Below are 19,866 nucleotides of genomic sequence, written 5' to 3'. Positions count from 1 at the left end.
ACTGGCTGCTTTATTTTTACACTGCAATATAGATCTCACTTTGAAGTAAAACCCCACCCAAATCTAATTATATCTGCACAAGTTACATCTGCCCCACCTGCAGTGCACATGGTTTTGCCCATCTAAGAAGGATTTTGTCAGAAAGAGTGACCTAAAATAAGGCCCTATGGGAGTTATTCTGAGAGATAGATTTGGTTTTTTTATTGTTTCTGTGCAGGGTAAACACTGGCTGCTTCATTTTTACACTGTAATAAAGATATCAGTTTGAAGTACACCCCCCCCCCCACACCCAAATCCAACTCTCTCTGCACATGTTACATCTGCCCCACCTCCAATCCACATGGTTTTGTCCATCTAAGAGTGATTGTGGCTTTCTGATTGAATCAGAATAGCCCCCTATATATAACTACGGTATGTAAGGTCATTTATGAACACACAAAATAAGTAATTGTGGGAATTTACTAAGGTGGGAGTATATCAGATACTATCTATTATCTTCTAGAAGATGCTAAATTAGTAGATTCTAACACTTACCCATAGCGACATCCCATGTGAAATTGAACTCCCATCTTAGTAAAGCCCAGTACACATGCATCGTTTTTTTTTATTTTTTTTTACCGATTTTCAATTCGATTTTGCTTATAGAAGTAAAATCTAATCGAATCCTAAACTAAATCTAATGGTTTTTGTGTCACTTTCGATCTAAATTCGATTCGCGCTCCTGTTTTCACAAAATTGAACAGAAAAATCTACTATTTAGCCAAGGAAATATTGAATTCGATCTAGTAAATCAAATGTGTTCAATGTACCATTAATGAATATCAAATTCGATATCTAATGCAAAAGTACAGATCTAATGCCAAATCGAATGGAAAGATCTAATGCCAGATCTAATAGAAAATCAAATCTAACATTGAATCAAAAGCAAATCGATGTGTATGTACAGGGCTTTAATTTCCCCCATACACACAATTCCTCTGTGTGCATAATTGTTAATATATAATACATTTGGTTTTGCGCTCCCTGGGTCAGGGTAGTGAGTGTTTCAGCTAATAAGAGTGCAGGATTCCTCTTTGACTATTACAATTACAGACTGCAAATTGGGATAGGCAGGATGAATGGGAAGTTCTGAATAAATCTGCACAATTTGTCAGATTTATGGATGAGGTGGGTTGCTGGGACCCCGAATCAGTGTGAACATTTTAGCACCAACAGTAATTTTTTGTTGTTGTTGTTGTTACCAATCTAACAGTTTTTGACACTGTAATTATTTCCTCTCACCCTATGGGGTCCACTACAGCAGTGCGGGTTGACACATAGCAAAGTTTTCCTTTTTACAAATATTTTTTGAACAGAAATGCTGAATTAGTGCTGTGTGTTGTAGTGTTATATCATACAGCATAGATAAGAGCCCAATGTCCAATACAATTGGGAATAGTACCTGCAGGAGCATCTGGTACGCAGGGGTCACTTTACCTCTTCAGCTAAACCTGCTCTGTTTGCAGACACACACACACACACGCCTAGCTTACTGATAGGATGGATAAGCAGATAAAGGTGTAAAAAGGGGTAACATTTATTGTACAATGTACATCATAGGTACCAGCCCAATGTCCATTTCAATCGGAAAAGATTATAGTATAGGGGGATCTGGTACGCAGGTATCACTGTAACAGGCAGACAAGGGTGAGACAGAAGCAGAATCCAATTACAACAAGCCGGGTCGGTACACAGAGGGTCACAGAGGGGCCGGTCAGGAGCGGCGAGCAGAGTTCATTAGTCCTCAGTTATAATTGGACGGCAGCAGAAGATGTACCGCAGACACCTGAGTACCCGCTTTCTGCACTTTCCTTTCCCTGGCTTGGCAGCTTTATCAGATGTTACACTGCTGGCTGTTACTGGCTCAGGTATTATATTAGGGGTTAAGGCCGTCTCAACTGATGATGGTACCATCTGTGGGATTACAAGATCACATGTGCAGTTGATGAACCGCTTTTCAGCACAGGTCTTTTCCACAAGTATCACTTGGCCAGGACTTGTCTCATCCAAATCAGGTGTTTTCTTTGATGGGATGACAGGATCATGGGTCCAGTTGATGAACCGCTTTTCAGCGCAGGCCTCTTTTACAAGTATCACTTGCCCAGGAATGGTCTCCACACGAGGTGTTTCTATTGGTGGGACCCATGAGTGGTAACGTATCCACTTGGCAAATGGTATTTTAGCCACGGCCTCTTCCACAAGTATCACTTGGCCAGGACTTGTCTCATCCACATCAGGTGTTTTCTTTGATGGGATCACAGGATCATGGGTCCAGTTGATGAACCGCTTTTCAGCGCTGGCCTCTTTCACAACTGTCACTCTGCCAGAAATGGTCTCCACATCAGGTGTTTCTATTGGTGGGATCCATGAGTGGTTACGTATCCACTTGGCAAATGGTACTTTATCCATGGCCTCTTTCACTAAGATGACATTGGGAGGAAGCTCCTCTCCCAAATCTGGTGTCACCCTCACTGGTCTCACAGGATCACGTGTCCAGCTGATAAACTGATTCTTAGCGCAGGCCTCTTTCACGAGAATCACATTGGGAGGAAGCTCCTCCTCCCAATCAGACATTGTAATATATTCTTTATATATTTTCTCTTTCTGAAAAAGGGAATGCATCCACTTTCCAACAACTCGTACTGAGAAGTGAGGATTCCACGGCAACAGCTCAAAACATCCTGTGGTTAGTGTGTGTGATGTCATACTGATCATGACATAATCTGCACATGAGACCCTACTACAGTGTTTACCTTTTATATATAGTAAATATAATCCTTTTTTTTTTTAACATTTACATTTATATAACAAATGTGAGCGATGCTGGTATTTTTAGCATCTCTCTGATGTTTGCACTCAAAGGGTTAATAGCCGAATAGTGTAGATTATACAGGTATAAGTGAAATGATAGCAGTGTGAGTGTATGTATACACATATAAGTGAGGTGATAAACTGTATATAAAGTATACTCACACTCTATCATCTCACTTTATACAATATCATTTCACATATACCCTGCTAATGTCATATAACCTGCCTTCATCTTAGGTCCATTGGCAACTAGTTGAATAATAATCGGTCCAATGTGTGAGAGCAAACCATTACCAACCATTTTCTCCCAGATGCTGACAAACAGTCTGGCTAACTCCCCAACTGAACCGTTAGTTGGTGAGCACTAGCCAACAGTGTCGGCCTACTTCACTGTCACAGCCTCCAGGGAGCTGCTTGTCAGCAGGAGGGGCAGCCTGGATCACCGCACCCCTCCAACCCTGTAATCAAAATTGCTGGACCCCACCCCAAGCAATTGTAGCACCCGCAAACTTCTTCCTCAATCCAATTTGCAGCACTCCATGCACTTTCACCCCTTCACAATCTAACCATCATTAGTGCCCTATCATCAATGGAATCAGCGCCCACCCGTCATCAGCGGTAGCAGCACTCCCCCCAGTGTTTCAAAGTCTGTCAGCACCTGTGTTTCAGCATGTTATTGTCAATCTGTCAGCATCTGTCTGTCCATCATGTGTCTTTGTATGTGTGTGTGTCAGGGCGGGATGTATTAAAATACATCGCCGCCCTTCCCCGCCCCCCTGCCGCGATGCTGCTGCATATGTACTAACATATGCGTCTGGCATCGCGGTGCGGTGACGGAGGCCCCCCGCGATACCTGTACACGTCACCTCCCTGCGTCACCTCCCTGCCGCCACGCTCTCCCCTAACGCCGGGGACAGCTATGCATGCTGTCCCCGGCGCTTCCTCCTCCCCCCTGCAGCCGGAAGGATGTCCGGCTGCTTCACTAGGGGGAGGCAGGGCTTACCTACCGGGGTCCAGGAGGACCCTTAAGGAAGGTAAGCCAGAGGGGGGGTCGGCGAGGCGGCGGATTTGCGTCTATAGGTAGACTTCTATAGGGTATCGCCACCCAAAGGTGGCGATACCCTTCAGTTCGGTATCATTTTTGATACATTGGAAAATGCGGTAAAACCGGGGTTTTACCGCATTTTCCATTTGATACATCTCACCCTCAATGTCTTATTGTTTTAAATATTCAAAACATGCAGGAGTAGGAGAACCTGTCCGCCTACTTCTGTTGTATGGCCAGCATAACTTGTTGTCTGTCCAACCAACACACCACCCCACACCACACACCTAACCAACTTTTTCATCAGACCGGCCAACCTGCGAACCTTTTCCTCAAAACAGCCAACTTCTCTCCAACTTGTCATGTCACAGAAGTAGGCGGACAGGTTCTGCTTACTCCGGCATGTTTCCAATATTTAAAATAACAAAACTTCTGCATGTGTCAGGCGGGCCCTGGCACACTGACACACTAGTAGCAGGTGCTGTTAATGAATGGCAGGGCCTATACTATACACAGTCCAGATGTGGATATTAATCTGGGTCCCTGTAATTGTGGGTGCTGCTAATGATCAGTAATATCTAGGGATGTTCACCGGCCACGTTTTGGGTTTTGGGTTCTGATTACCTTGAGGTTTTGGGTTCTAATGGGTTTTGGCAAAACACCTCCTAAGTGTTTTGTGTTTGGATTTATTTGGGTTTTGGGTTCTGATTTTTTTGTTAAAAAAAGCCTAAAAACAGCTAAAATGGCAGAATTTGGTGGTTTTTTTGCTCCTACGCTATATTGACCACAATAACATTCATTTACACTCATTTCCAGTGTATTCTGAACACCTCACACCTCACAATATTGTTTTTATTGCCAAAGTTTGCACTGAGGTAGCTGGATAACTATGCTAAGCCACACAAGTGTGCGGCACAAACACGTGGCTCATGTAAGAGTGGCACTGCAGCGGCAGACATGATGGCAGTTTAAAAAAATAGGCCCATAAAAGATACCTATCTGGCTTGATCATGCACTGTTTACCATGTGCAGCCAAGGAGCGGTGGGCATTTTGTGCAGCACAGAGTTTGTCTGCAAGTGTGTAACTGTTTCGATCACTTTAACATCCAACAAGACCCCTATCTGGCTTGATTGTGATTATGATTATTTATAATTAATTTCATCTGATTTTTAATTTGGTGATTAGTAATATTATTCATTTATTATTTATTATTACCATTCGTCTCGTCAATCATTGCCTAATGGGTGGAGGGGAGGGGGCTAATCAATGACTAGGTGGCAGCTGGAAGAGTTCTATCTGGCTGCGACTTCTGTAACTCTATTGATCGCTAGGGTGGATTCAGGTGATCTGGCTCGCTAGGCGGGTGTTCCCTTTGCTCACTGCTTCACATGCGTCCCTCGTGAAGCTGTGCGCTCTGTCGAGGAGGATGTCCTTTGCCGGTAGAGAAGTACTGATCTTCTCTCAAGGTGTTACGACTCGTAGCTGCACTCCCCTGCTACAACCTCAAAACAAGCACCAAGACCCCTATCTGGCTTGATTGTGCACTGTTTACACAGTGCAGCCGAGGAGCAGTGGGCGATTGGTGCAGCAATCAATTACTCTCATTAGTGGAATGCAATCAGTTGTATGCATTTAAAAGACAAGTCCCTCATACGAATGACTCTCAGCAGTGGGCACCAGACCAGACAGGTAGATAATGATATACGGCAGTATTTAGGCAGTGAGCCCCAGACCACAAAGGTAGAGATATACGGCAGTATTTAATTATTTATTAGGCAGGCAGTATTTAATTATTTATTAGCCGGTGAGCCCCAGACCAGACGGTACATACGGCAGTATAGCCAGTGAGCCCCAGACCACAAAGGTAGAGATATACGGCAGTATTTAATTATTTATTAGCCAGTGAGCCCCAGACCAGACGGTACATACGGCAGTATAGCCAGTCAGCCCCAGACCACAAAGGTAGAGATATATGGCAGTATTTAATTATTTATTAGGCAGGCAGTATTTAATTATTTTTTAGCCGGTGAGCCCCAGACCAGACGGTACATACGGCAGTATAGCCAGTGAGCCCCAGACCACAAAGGTAGAGATATATGGCAGTATTTAATTATTTATTAGCCAGTGAGCCCCAGACCAGACGGTACATACGGCAGTATAGCCAGTGAGCCCCAGACCACAAAGGTAGAGATATACGGCAGTATTTAATTATTTATTAGGCAGGCAGTATTTAATTATTTATTAGCCGGTGAGCCCCAGACCAGACGGTACATACGGCAGTATAGCCAGTGAGCCCCAGACCACAAAGGTAGAGATATACGGCAGTATTTAATTATTTATTAGCCAGTGAGCCCCAGACCAGACGGTACATACGGCAGTATAGCCAGTCAGCCCCAGACCACAAAGGTAGAGATATATGGCAGTATTTAATTATTTATTAGGCAGGCAGTATTTAATTATTTTTTAGCCGGTGAGCCCCAGACCAGACGGTACATACGGCAGTATAGCCAGTGAGCCCCAGACCACAAAGGTAGAGATATATGGCAGTATTTAATTATTTATTAGCCAGTGAGCCCCAGACCAGACGGTACATACGGCAGTATAGCCAGTGAGCCCCAGACCACAAAGGTAGAGATATACGGCAGTATTTAATTATTTATTAGGCAGGCAGTATTTAATTATTTATTAGCCGGTGAGCCACAGACCAGACGGTACATACGGCAGTATAGCCAGTGAGCCCCAGACCACAAAGGTAGAGATATACGGTAGTATTTAATTATTTATTAGCCAGTGAGCCCCAGACCAGACGGTACATACGGCAGTATAGCCAGTGAGCCCCAGACCACAAAGGTAGAGATATACGGCAGTATTTAATTATTTATTAGCCAGTGAGCCCCAGACCAGACGGTACATACGGCAGTATAGGCAGTGAGCCCCAGACCACAAAGGTAGAGATATACGGCAGTATTTAATTATTTATTAGGCAGGCAGTATTTAATTATTTATTAACCAGTGAGCCCCAGACCAGACGGTACATACGGCAGTATAGCCAGTGACCCCCAGACCACAAAGGTAGAGATATACGGCAGTATTTAATTATTTATTAGGCAGGCAGTATTTAATTATTTATTAGCCAGTGAGCCCCAGACCAGACGGTACATACGGCAGTATAGCCAGTGAGCCCCAGACCACAAAGGTAGAGATATACGGCAGTATTTAATTATTTATTAGCCAGTGAGCCCCAGACCAGACGGTACATACGGCAGTATAGGCAGTGAGCCCCAGACCACAAAGGTAGAGATATACGGCAGTATTTAATTATTTATTAGGCAGGCAGTATTTAATTATTTATTAACCAGTGAGCCCCAGACCAGACGGTACATACGGCAGTATAGCCAGTGACCCCCAGACCACAAAGGTAGAGATATACGGCAGTATTTAATTATTTATTAGGCAGGCAGTATTTAATTATTTATTAGCCAGTGAGCCCCAGACCAGACGGTACATACGGCAGTATAGCCAGTGAGCCCCAGACCACAAAGGTAGAGATATACAGCAGTATTTAATTATTTATTAGCCAGTGAGCCCCAGACCAGACGGTACATACGGCAGTATAGGCAGTGAGCCCCAGACCACAAAGGTAGAGATATACGGCAGTATTTAATTATTTATTAGGCAGGCAGTATTTAATTATTTATTAGCCAGTGAGCCCCAGACCACAGACCGCCAGACTGGCAGATTCAGTGCAGGCAGCAGTGCAGCACCAGTGGACTATATATATATTTATATTTAATATAATTAATTAATAATTATATATATAATAAATGGCACAGCACAGCACCAGAGGTATGCCCCAGCACAGAGGAGACAGTACTACAGGCAGGTACACAGTTAGACTGTTCTCCTAAGCAGAGGAGAACATAGTACACAGCAGCACTGAGGGAGACAGCCCTAGCAAATAAAATAATTAATTACAGCACAGTTCACCAGAGGTAGACCGCACAGAGGAGACAGTAGTACTACAAGTACACAGTTAGACTGTTGTCCTAAGCTGAGAACAGAGTACACAGCAGCACTGAGGGAGACAGCCCCAGCAAATAAAATAATCAATTACAGGCAGCACAGCACACCAGAGGTAGACCGCACAGAGGAGACAGTAGTACTACAAGTACACAGTTAGACTACTACACAGCAGCACTGAGAGACAGCACCAGCGATTGCAAAAGCTCAAGGACAAGCTCAAGTTTAAGCCCCAGCAGCAGCACCAACACACCCTCTCCCAACCCACTACTTAACTGGAGTGAAGATGGCGGGGGCGCGGCAGCTGCTTATAAAGCCTCGCGAAATCCGACGCCGGGAGATGACGTTCTAATCACGCGGACGGACCGAGTCAGGCGGGAATCTCCGAGCGCTGCTCGGAATCGGGCTCGGAATGATGACGTCCGTGGGGGCTCGGATCTCTGATATCCGAGCCCGCACATCTCTAGTAATATCGCTTGTGTTATGGAGCCTACACACGGAGCGATGTGTGCCAGCGATATTAGCAATGTAGATCGCTCCGGACACAGCGCTGCGTGATCTGTCAGGGCCAGTGTTCACCGGTGAGAACATGATCGATCTGACTAGGTTTATACTGCATGCTGTATAAATCTAGATGGGTAAAAGCTCCGCTCTAGGACACATATCGCTATCTCCCCCACACACGGATTGCTTCGAAAATTACCTAAAATCACTACATGTGTAGGCCCCATTAGACACAGAATTTCAGATGTAAGTATTGCCCGTGGACCCGTAATCGAGATGCAGCGAACAATAAGTAGATTCGAACAGCGTGCAGATATGGGTACAGGGCCGGTACCACTAACAACCAGTGGTGTCACTTACAGGGCCGGTGCTAGGTTTCTTGGCACCCTAGGCAAAACATCTGACTACTCCCCCCCCCCCCCTTTTTCTAGCAGTCACACAGTCCCATAAATACAATATCCACAATTGGTGGCACTCTGGACCAATTATTCTCAATAAAAGCATCATTAAGTCAATGTTTCAGTGCTTTATTGCACTTTTCTCAGCTGAACTTGAAAAAAAGCACGATAAAATGCTGATACATTGAATTAATTACACTTTTTTTATTAGTCCAGAGTGCCGCTAGTTATGGACAATATATATGTATGTATGTACCCTATATATATATATATATATATATATATATATATATATATATATATATATATATATATAATATATCCAAAATAATAGACGTCACTCCGGGGCTTCGTGCAAAAACAATTTCCTTTACTTAGTGTCTACGGTCAACGTCGTTTCGATTACCACTCGTCATCAGGACCAAATGACGAGTGGTAATCGAAACGGCGTTGACCGTAGACACTAAGTAAAGGAAATTGTTTTTGCACGAAGCCCCGGAGTGACGTCTATTATTTTGGATATATTATACACACTGGCTTTAAAACCAGCGGAGGAAGGCACCCAGGCAATCTACCTATTATAAGCGAGGAGTGCCGGACACAAGTTGGACTGTATATATATATATATATATATATATATATATATATATACACTGAACAAACATGTACTGTATAATTATATAAGCCAGAGTGGGGTACTTATCTTCCCAGGGGACATGGTGGGCCAGGCCTTTAGAGTGTCAGCAGCCTGCCCAGTGACATCTGCTGAGGGGGCACAGGGTCAGCAGAAAGCCTCCTCTGCTGCCCCGAATAAGGTACCCAAGGGCAAGGGGTTAAGTGCAAAGAGCAGCCTAGATCCCAGGATGACAGCCTCCTTCCAGCATGCCTTGCTCCCACACAGCTCTAAGTTTCTGCTTCCTGGATACTATGTGACCCTGGAGACTACAACTCCCATAACCCCCCGCGCTGCGCCCCCTGGTGGCTGCAATTTGCACTGTGCCGACTGGACTGTGCTGACAGGACCCCGTTGGGGCTGATTGACAGGCATGGGGGCGGGTTGGAGTGGTGCGATCGGCGGTTGTCCCTGTAACGTCATCCGTACAGGGAAACCTTTGTCAGTGCTGAGCAGCTTCACTACAGAAGGCACCGGGCAGGCAAGACACAGTGTGCAGGGAGTGTGATGAGAGGGAAGACAGCGTGTGTGGGTGCGCTCCTGGATAAGTGCTGGACGTCACTTGTTCTCCTCACTATGGGGAGAGAGGGACAATTAGCATGCAAAGTGGGAGTGAGATCGAGCGACTGCTGTTTGTGGTGACGGGCACAGTGCAGGAGGAAACCTCACCATAAATTGGGACCCACTGAAGGAAGAGCGCCCTCTAGCGGCCGGCGCCCTAGGCAGCTGCCTAAGGCTGCCTAATGGTAGCTCCGTCCCTGGATGAGCGCATTCGGATCTCCAAGATCCGAACGTACCTGAACTTCACAATCTGAGACGGGATCAGAGCTCAGCTCGCTGTTCCCACTAAACTCGGATCCCAGAATGTGCCAAAATGTCATCATCCCTCTGTCAGATTCTCCTGATATCCAGACCCTATATAATTCCAAATGGCTCGGCACCAACTTCTCCCCAGTTCTAGTGAGAGGATGTGTTAGTGGCTGTGGGAAAGTGGCATGGATTGGCAACCTGCTCTGCCTCTGCTGTATCATTGTGGGGGTGACCTGCTCTGCTGTATCGGTCCAGTCCAGTGGCGCAGTGCTGTGCGGTAGCAGTCTTGGAGTGAGCTCCTCTGCTGTATCAGTCCAGTTCAGTGGTGCAGTGCTGTGTTGTGTCAGTCTGGGGGTGACCTGCTGTACTGTATCTGAACTGTGTAGGACTCATTCATATGCACTGCATTCATTACATATGTGCATATGTAATGAGTGGCTCATTACATATGCACTGCGCTCTCATAGCTACTGTCTGTCCTGCTTTTACACTGCAAACCTGCATGAGACCTGGTATTTATGTGCGGTGTGAAAGGGGTTTAAAACGGTAATAAACCGTTTTAAATACTGTTTCAAAATACCGGGTCTCAAACGTTTAGGCAATGTGAAAGCAGCATGGGGGTGACCTGCTCTACTGTATCCAGTCCAGTGGTGCAGTGCAGTGCTGTGCTGCATCAGTGTGGGGGTGACCTGCTCTACTGTATCCAGTCCAGTGGTGCAGTGCAGTGCTGTGCTGCATCAGTGTGGGGGTGACCTGCTCTATTGTAGCCAGTTCAGTGGTGCAGTGCAGTGCTGTGCTGCATCAGTGTGGGGGTGACCTGCTCTACTGTATCCAGTCCAGTGGTGCAGTGCAGTGCTGTGCTGCATCAGTGTGGGGGTGACCTGCTCTATTGTAGCCAGTCCAGTGGTGCAGTGCAGTAATGTGCTGCATCAGTGTGGGGGTGACCTGCTCTATGGTAACCAGTCCAGTGGTGCAGTGCAGTGCTGTGCTGCATCAGTGTGGGGGTGACCTGCTCTATTGTAGCCAGTCCAGTGGTGCAGAGCAGTGCTGTGCTGCATCAATGTGGGGGTGACCTGCTCTATGGTAACCAGTCCAGTGGTGCAGTGCAGTGCTGTGCTGCATCAGTGTGGGGGTGACCTGCTCTATTGTAGCCAGTCCAGTGGTGCAGAGCAGTGCTGTGCTGCATCAGTGTGGGGGTGACCTGCTCTATGGTAACCAGTCCAGTGGTGCAGTGCAGTGCTGTGCTGCATCAGTGTGGGGGTGACCTGCTCTATGGTAACCAGTCCAGTGGTGCAGTGCAGTGCTGTGCTGCATCAGTGTGGGGGTGACCTGCTCTATGGTAACCAGTCCAGTGGTGCAGTGCAGTGCTGTGCTGCATCAGTGTGGGGGTGACCTGCTCTATGGTAACCAGTCCAGTGGTGCAGTGCTGTGTTATATTTATTATAACAGTCCGGGGGTGACCTGAAGGTTGACAGGGCTTAGGCTGACACCTGAAATAGGGCGACATGAGTTTTCCCCTTTTTTTTGTCCCAAATGTCGACATAGTCAACATGGACACAGTCTAAGTGTACCACTGCACTTGCCATGCTTTGGGCACAGTGCCACGCTGCCCTCGGCACACTATTATACTCCCACCACCCTGTAGTGGATGGTACGGTATGAAATGTGGGCACATGCCCGCTCAAAATACAGTAATATGGAAAAAAAACAATGTTGACCTTCCCATTGTCGACCTAATGCTTGTGTTGACCTTCTGACCCTGTCGACCTTAGTCATGGCAACCTATTTCAGTTGTCGACCTAAGCCCTGTCAGCCTAAATAGTGGCCATATCCCGAAAGAGCAGGGCCCTTCTGCCCTCATGTGTCTTTTCATCTCTTATTTAAGCTGTGTACACATGGGGAGACGGGTGCCCCATTCTGAGTGAGGTGCTGATTGTGTTGTTGTCATCCTATTCCACATTTAAGGGGGACAATATATGAAAAAGAATAATGATACCCGGGTATCCCCTACCCCATTCACACCGGCCAGGTCCCCGGGTTAAACCCGGGAACAACCCTGCTCCATAGCAGGGTTGAAATCCCAGCATTTTTTGCCGGGATTTTGGCCCGGGAACCTTTCACACCTGCGCTGGTCGCGGGTTGTTCCCGCATAAATTATGCTGGTGTGAATGGGGTATTACATACAGGCAAAATCCCATTATGATTTTTTACCACCATGTAATCTGGCTTTTCTCTAAGCTCAACTCTACACCAATAAGGTGTTATCATATCTACAATAAGCACAGCAGACTGGGATAATCACCTTTTTAAGGCTCTGTTGAACGGAGGTTACTCCAGAAGAGCTATTACTTACTATTACCAAAAATTATGAGAACCTTACTATACAGGCCAATTCCAAACAGGTATTACTAAATGGCAGTCACGCTTCCCCCATCTAAACGAAAAGACTATCTTAAAAGCTCTGCTATACTCCACTAAACAATATCAGCCACGTCCTACAAAGACATGCTTTTCAAAATATTTTACAGGGGCTACTTTTCTCCCCATCGCTGCACTTTAATGGGCCTAACCAACTCTTCGGTGTGTCCTTAATGCAATGGCTCTGATGCAGATTTATACCATTGTTTATGGGAATGTTCAGCTATTCAAAAATTTTGGACGACAGTCAGAAAATTTTCGGTAGATCATTTGGTAAATTATCTACTATTGACACCAGCATGGGCCATCTTGGGATATTTGCCAACCACCCCAAAAATTTCAGTAGGATGCAAAAAATGTTGTTGTACCTTTCTGCGGTAGCAAGAAAATGCATATTACCACAATGGATATCCAACGTACCTCCCTCATTTCTTATGTTCGAAGAAAAATGATTCCAAATATTTAAACGTGAATGGACTGAAACAACATTACCTAAGGAATCTCAAACAAAATTCTTCTTTGAATGGGAGAGTTATATAGACGCCTTGCCAACGGACATCAAACAACAAATTCATAAATGTTTCCGTACAACTCTCTGGTATGAGACCAGAATACTTTTACAAGACCCACCAATAGCTTAATCAAAAAAGGAACGGATGGCTTGGACACGCATGGCTTTCCCCTCCCCCCCTCTTTTTCTCTCCCCCTCCCACCATAAACTCCCCTTTCAACCTGTTTTTACACTTATTTGACACTAATTATCTTTTATTCATCTGATTATTAATAATAAGATGATAACATCAATAATTGACAAATACAATTCTTTTAACCCAAGAAAAAACAATCAGTTACGCCAGGAGCTCAATTATAGATCTCATTTATTGAAATTTGTATTGAATAGAATATTGTATATTCATGTGTTCAAATGTTTTAATATTAATGTATACAGTTGACATATATACATAATCTTTGCTGTTTGATTTTCTAATCCATAGACATATCAATAATATTTCTGATGAATAGGAAATATAGAAAATGTTTGCAATACATATTGTTATTAATGACATTTCACATTGTAATGCTTATATTTTGCAATAAAAACAATTTGGAAAATTATTTTCATTAATTCATTAGGGGGTAGATATATGAAGCAGTGATAAGGGAGGAGAAGTGATAAAGTGTCTGGTACTTTATCACCAGACAATCGGCTTCTAACTATCCCTTTTTACACCCAGTCCTGTACAGACTAGGTTTAAAAAGGGATAGTTAGAAGCCGATTGTCTGGTGATAAAGTACCAGGCACTTTATCACTTCTCCTCCCTTATCACTGCTTCATACATCTACCCCTAGATGTTTTATCATTAACAGCCTTCCAAACATTTGAATCTGTTTCTTGCTTTAGTTTAAAACCGCACAGTTATGGAATCCTACTGGAGCGGGTGAATGACCATGAATTGAGAGGTGGCTACAGGATCACCTAAGGCAGACCGTTGGACAAATTCATTAACATCCCAACTTGCTCGAGGCTCCTCGCCAGATAGGAGAATGGGAGAATATCCTGGTTTTTGCATGTAGAGCAGGAACTGGTATCTGTGATATCCTGTTTGCTTTGGTACGTTTGGTCGATGGTAAGAAGATAAGACATTTCCAGTTACGTCTTCGCCTCTGAGGAGAACATCACCTGGTATATCAGTGACGAGCCAGTGTCTCCAGAACCTGTATATTGGCTTGAGTCTGTTTGGAACGTCTGGATCCACCATAATCAATGTATACATCATTTCTGGCTTGGCGTTGTCATATTTGATCAATGGAGGTCCCCAATTTTGTGTCAAGCCACTATGATATCCATTACATTTTGGTATATAAATACAGGAGGCATCACCCATCTTGGGGTATATAACATGAAGATCGTTACTGCAGAAACTGGTGTCATCTCCAAGGATAGGCTCAAAGTCGCATGAAATAGGCCTACAAGAAGTGATGGATAAGAATGAAAGCAGGAATCCAACCTGAAATAATAACCTTGACATATTAGCAAGTCTTGTCAAGAAGTCACCACTATGCGTTCTGGCCAGTGCTTGTCTGCAAACTCTTATGCTTTGCCCGAGTTCTATGATTCTATATCTGTGATGTCATAATAACTCAAATTTGAATGAAGCTTCAGTTAGCTCTGTCATTTTGTGATGTCATAATTACTCAAATTTGAATGAAGCTTCAGTTAGCTCTGTGATTTCCCTGAGCTTACTATTTCAAGTGATGGTGGGTTGCATATTGGAATGCTATGCTATTATTCCGAGATGATGGAGGGGTCTAATTTTTTATATCCTTTCTTCTGTCTAGTTCTGACTCGGGGGACCAATTTAGGGCCCTCCATCACTATGTCTTTCAAGAGGTGGTCACAGAATATGTCCAAAGCCACAACACTGAGTAATATTCATTGGTGTTTTTAAACTCTCCTTATTTTAATATGTGTTTGTTAATCACACTTTTGCTAAAAAAAAAAAATTGTTTACAGAATAGTAATGTCCTTACAATTTAAGTACACTCCATGGGCAGTGGTCACATTCCAAATGTTATGGTTTACACCTTATTAGCTCACTGCAATTCAGGACTGTCTCTTAACTTTAATGGTAGAGTCAATGATTGATTGTGTATTTATGGTATTTTTAAGTGTAATGTTATTACTTACACAAACTACTGGAACTGCATTTTGTCAGCACATTTAAAACTGCAAGACTCTATCATGACTGATGCTTGTATCGCCATCACATGTATGTATTTATACAGTAAGTAGGACCAGTTAGTGGCATTGAATAATTCAAACGGTACTTATATGTTAGTTGGGTGCCCACTAAGCTATTTGCTTAGTGGGCTATTCTGCGTAGGGAAATCGCATCGCATCGCATGGGCCATTTTGGTGTCATGTGATGTGCAATGCGATGGGATTTTTAATGTAATTTATTGACATCTCTGTGTGCCCCTAAGGTATCGCATCGCACCTGGCGCAAAATCGCATGCGATCGCATGCGATTTTATAGGGTGTGCGATGCCATTACATTAGGTATACAATAATATGATTGTATGTCCTAAAAATTGCTTTTACGCACCCCCCCCCCCCCCTATCTACGCCACCCCGAAGCATGGCTCGCTACGCTCGCCCCGCGTCCTCCGACTTTTTCATACCCCCTCTATCCACGTCGGCGTGGAGTTGATTTTATGTAGTGTTGCGAGCGCAGCAAGCCACCGAGCCCGAAGCGTGGCAAAGTAATCCGCGTTCGCTCGCCACGCATCTGGGTCGGTGGCTTGCTGCGCTCGCCACACTATAGAAAGTCGACTCCACACTGACGTGGATAGTGGGGGTATGAAAAGTTCGGAGGATGCGTTCCGCTGCGCTCGCCATGCTTCGGGGTGGCGTGGATAGTAGGGGGGTGCGTAAAAGCTATTTTTAGGACATACAATCATATTATTGTATACCTAATGTAATGGCATCGCACACCCTATAAAATCGCATGCGATCGCATGCGATTTTGCAGGAGGTGCGATGCGATTTGACGCGATCCCCCAGGGCTAAAAGAGCAGTGAATAAATTATGTAGGAAAATCGCATAGCATCGCATGCCCCTTAAAATAGCCCATGCGATGCGATGCGATTTTCCTAAGTTAGCATACGTATGCTAATTGGGCGCCTAACTAAAATATAAGTACCATTCAAACACACAAACTCATCTGCTCCAGCCCGTGCTATAGGAACCCGACAGCTGCTGTTTCAGTGGTCAAGTCCAAAAAGGCATAATATTGAGCTGCAGCCCAATGCCCTTTTGAGTGTGTGTGTGTGTATAATGGTACACCTTCCTCAAGGGTCCGGAAGGTGTGACACACGCACACGCGCACACACGCGCGTGCGCACACACACACGCACTGAAACATACTTGTTAACCCCTTCCTGACAGAGCCAGTTTTTGCGTTCCTGACAGAGCCATTTTTTTCAAATCTGACATGTTTCACTTAAGTGGGGATAACTTTTTTTTTCTTTTACTTATCCCAGTGATTTTGAGATTGTTTTCTCGTGACACATTGTACTTCAAGTTACTGGTAAATTTGGGTCGATACAGTCTGTGTTTTTTTGTGAAAAATACCAAAATGTCGTGAAAAAATGGAAAATTTTGCAATTTGCAAAATGTCAAATTTTCTGCTTGTGAGACAAATAAACATACCACTCAAAATAGTTAATAACTAACAAAGACCATATGTCTACTTTATGTTGCAATCATTATTTCAACCTCCTTTTCATTTTTTTGGACACTAGGAGGCTTCAAATATGAATAGCAAATTCTCAAATTTTCAAGAAAATTTCAAACACTGATTTTTTTAGGGACCAGTTCAGTTCTGATGTGATTTTGAGGGACTTGTATGTGAGACACCCCCATAAATGATGCCATTTCAAAAACTGCACCCCTCACAGTATTCAAAACAGCATTTTGGAAGTTTGTTAACCCTTTATGTGTTTCACAGGAATTAAAACAAAGTGTAGGTGAAATTTCAAAATTTCTTTTTTTTTTGCAGAGTTTCAATTTTAATACATTTTTCTAACGAACACAGTAGATTTTACTAGAGAAATGTGACTAAAAATTGATTCCCCCAATTCTTTTGTTTTCATAAATATCCTATATGTGGCCCTAGTGTGCACGTTGACCAAACCACAGGCTTCATAATAGAAGGAGCACCTACTTGATTTTGGAGCCTCCTTTTTATGAGATTTTTTTTTAGGCACCATGTAGGTTTCTAGGCACCATAAGTGCTAAAAGTTAGGAACCTCCCCCACAAGTCACCCCATTTTGCAAACTACACCCTTCAGGGAATTCATTTAGGGGTATAGTGTACATTTCAAACCCCCAGGGGTTTCACCAATTTTGATACAACTGGGCTGTGAAAATGAAAAAATTTAATTTTTCATTTTCACAGCTCAGTTGTATCAAAATTGGTGAAACCCCTGGGGGTTTGAAATGTACACTATACCCCCTGATGAATTCCCTGAAGGGTGTAGTTTGCAAAATGGGGTCACTTGTGGGGGGGTTCCACTGTATGGGTGCTTCAGGGGTCATTCAACCAGAATCTGTGCTGCAAAATCCAAAAATCACTCCTTCCCTTCTGAGTCCTGCCATGCACCCAACTGGTATTTTTTGGTCACATGTGAGGCATTGCCATACTCGGGAGAAATTGGGGCACAGATTTTGGGGTGCTTTGTCTCCTTCATTCCTTGTGAAAATGAAAAATTTTGAGCGAGATCTGCATTTTTGTGTAAAAAAATGTAATTTTTTACACAAAAATGCAGTTCTGGCTCAAAATTTTTCATTTTCGCAAGGAATGAAGGAGACAAAGCACCCCAAAATCTGTGCCCCAATTTCTCCCCAGTACGGCAATGCCTCATATGTGACCCAAAAATACCATTTGGGTGCATGGCAGGACTCAGAAGGGAAGGAGTGATTTTTGGTGGTGGAATGAATGGTGGGTGCTATGTCGCATTAGCAAGACCCCCGAAGCACCAATACAGTGGAACCCCCCCACATGTGACCCCATTTTGGTCACCAGCTTTGGGAGGGGGGCTGGCGCTGCGGCTGGTGGGGGGTTGGGAGGGGTGCTGGCGCTGCGGCAGCCGGGTGGGTGGGAGGGAGGGGGGCTGCCGGGTGGGAGGGGGGGGGGGCTGGCGATCGGTGGTGATCGGTGCTGTACTTAACAGCACCGGTCACCACCGATCACTGTGTTACCGAGCGGCTTAGCCGCCGGTAACACAGAAAACGCTGCAATTGGCTGTTCACATTTGAACAGCCAATCGCAGCGATCGCCGCGAGGGGGGATGTCTGCTGTCAGGGACAGCAGACATCTCCAAACTGTCACCGCGTCTATAGACGCGGTGACAGTTTATAAAACCATGACGTATATATACGTCTTCGGTCGGGAAGTACCTCCCGACCATGACGTATATATACGTCATATGTCGGGAATATCTGTCTGGAAGCATATATATATATATATATATATATATATATATATATATACATATACATATATATATATATATATATATATATATATATACATATATATACACATATATATACACATATATATATACACATATATATATGTGTATATATATATATATACATATATATGTGTGTATATATATATATATATACATATATACACATACATATATGTGTATATATATATACACATACACACACACATATATATATATATATATATATATATATATATTTATATATATATATATTTCATCACATTCCATTTTATTATTTTTTGCTGCTGCTGCGGCTTGCGGGGGGGGGGGTGGGAGGGGGGAAGCGCTGCGTGCGCTGAGGCTGTTGCTGCTGGGGGAGCCGGGTGAGCCTGCTGCCCCGGAGCTGCCGGGTGAGTGCCGGGTGGGTGGGAGGGGGGTGCTGCTCATCGGTGGTGATCGGTGCTGCACCGATCACCACCGTTTTCTGTGTTACCGAGCGGCTTAGCCGCCGGTAACACAGGAAACGCTGTGATTGGCTGTTCAGATTTGAACAGCCAATCACAGCGATCGCCGACCGGGGGGGGCACCCCTGCCCCCCCTGGGCGGCGAGGGGGGATGTCTGCTGTCAGGGACAGCAGACATCACCTAACTGTCACCGCGTCTATAGACGCAGTGACAGTTAGAAGCCATGACGTACATGTACGTCAAATGTCGGGAAGTACTTCCCGACCATGACGTACATGTACGTCAAATGTCGGGAAGGGGTTAACAAGTCTCTTGTTTACAACTATTGTTCTGTGCTTTGAGACTTTTTTTGAAACTACATTGGTAATCGTGCTTCTGTTATCCTTAATAGAGCTGCAGATACTGTACAATATGCTAATAACTCTTTATGAGCGGGATTCACTAAAGAAAAAATATGGTTTAAAACCCTGGTTTCAGGATTTTTACCGCATTTCTGAATGTATTGAATGAGTCCGGCTCAATAAGTGCCAGTGTTTGAAGACAAGGTGGCGTTGCTGAGCAAAGTTGGTATTACTGTCCTGCATTACCATCTTTCAAACAATGCCATACCAAATTTCAGATTCCCGCGCGTCCCAGTATCACGGGGACTGGGGAGCATCTC

The 19,866-nt window shown here is 44.4% G+C and overlaps 1 long non-coding RNA gene and 1 pseudogene across 1 annotated transcript in view; one reads left to right on the top strand and one right to left on the bottom strand.

The window, feature by feature from the left end:
* Positions 1-19,866, top strand: part of LOC146064281 (uncharacterized) — a 95,543-nt gene that overhangs the window by 41,994 nt on the left and 33,683 nt on the right. The window lies entirely within an intron of this gene.
* On the bottom strand, positions 14,119-14,968 carry LOC146062672 (phosphatidylethanolamine-binding protein 4 pseudogene; annotated as a pseudogene).

Source organism: Crinia signifera, chromosome 3, assembly GCF_055691185.1.
Source record: "Crinia signifera chromosome 3, ASM5569118v1, whole genome shotgun sequence".
NCBI classification, from domain to species: Eukaryota; Metazoa; Chordata; class Amphibia; order Anura; family Myobatrachidae; genus Crinia; species Crinia signifera.
This window is presented reverse-complemented; position numbering and strand designations above follow the sequence as displayed.